The following is a 1,658-nucleotide window of genomic DNA, read 5'->3' as shown; positions in this document are numbered from 1 at the left end:
GTCAAAAATGAAATGGAACACATAAAGATCGATATCCTAGGCATTAGTGAGTTGAAATGACTCAGACAATCATATGGTTCATTATGCATGGAATGACAAATTGAAGAGGAATGATGTAGCATTCATTGCCGAAATGAACATTTCAAAATCTACCTAAAGTGCAACTCTGTCCATGATAGGATAATATCCATACACCTGCAAGGAAAAGCAGTGACTACAACTATTATTAAAATTTATGCACCAACCGCTAATGATAAAGATGAGAAAACAGAAGATTTTTATCAACTTCTGCAGTCTAAAACTAATCAAACATGCAACAAGGTACATTGATAATTACTGGGATTGGAATGTGAAAGCTGGAAACAAAGAAGTTGGAAAGTACGGCTTTGGTGATAGAAACAGCTCTGGAAATCACATGGTAGAATTTTGCAAGACCATCAACTTCTTCCTTGCAAATACCTTTTTCAACAACATAAAGGGGATTATACATGTAGATCTCACCTGATGGAAAACATAGGATTCAAATCGACTATATCTGTGGAAAGAGATGATGGAAAAGCTCAATAACATCAGTCAGAACAAGGCCAGGGACTGACTGTGGAACAGACTATCAATTGTTCATATGCAAGTTCAAGTTGAAGTGGAAGAAAATTAAAACAAATCCACGAGGGCCAAAATACTTAAGTATTTTGTCTTAACTATATCCCATTTGAATTTGGAGACTATCTCAAGAGCAAATTTGACACATTGAACACGAATGACCTAAGATGAGATGAGTTGAGGAATGACATCAAGGACATCATACATGAAGAAAGCAAAAGGTCATTAAAAAGACAGAAAAGAAGATCCCCATAAAACCAAACGGGACTAATGAGGCACAGCAGTCCAGGGACAAGGGCTAGAAGGCAGAAGGGGACAGGAAAGCTGGTGATAGGGAACCCGAGGTTGAGTAAGGACAGTGTTGATGTGTTTTGAGATTGTTAACCATTGTCATTGGACAACATGTATACTGTCTAATGAGAAACTATTTTGTTCTGTAAACCTTCATCTAAAATGAGAATAGCAGCACAATTGGAAGAGTGTAGTTGATGTCACTGAACCATGCATGTAGAAGTTTTGGAAATGGTGTATCTTTGGCTATGTATATTTTCACCAAAAAAAAAAAAAAAAAGGTTGAGAAGGGAGAGGGTTGACATGTCGTGAGATTGTTAACCAATGTCATAAAACATTATGTGTACTACTGTTTAATGAGAAACTATTTCTTTGGAAACCTTCACCTGAAGTACAATAAAAAACAAAACAAAAATTATAGCAAGTAAAAAAAACCAAAAAAAAACAAAAAAGACAGAAAAGAAATAAAAGACCAAAACGAATGTCAGATGAGACTCTGAAACTTGCTCTTGAACATTGATTAGCTAAAGCAAAAGGAAGAAATGATGAAGTAAAACAGCTGAACAGAAGATTTCAAAGGGCAGCTTGAGAAGACAAAGGAAAATATTTTAATGAAATGTGCAAAGACCTGGAGTTAGAAAACCAAAAGAGGAGAACATGCTGAGCATTCCTCAAGCTGAAAGAACTGTAGAAAAAATTCAAGCCTCAAGTTGCAATTTTGAAGGATTCTCTGGGCAAAATATTGAACAATGCAGGAAGCATCAAAA

The sequence above is a fragment of the Trichechus manatus genome, unplaced genomic scaffold (genome assembly GCF_000243295.1).
Source record: "Trichechus manatus latirostris isolate Lorelei unplaced genomic scaffold, TriManLat1.0 scaffold00023, whole genome shotgun sequence".
Taxonomy (NCBI): domain Eukaryota; kingdom Metazoa; phylum Chordata; class Mammalia; order Sirenia; family Trichechidae; genus Trichechus; species Trichechus manatus.
The sequence above is the reverse complement of the archived record's forward strand: the minus strand, read 5'-3'. Positions refer to the sequence as shown.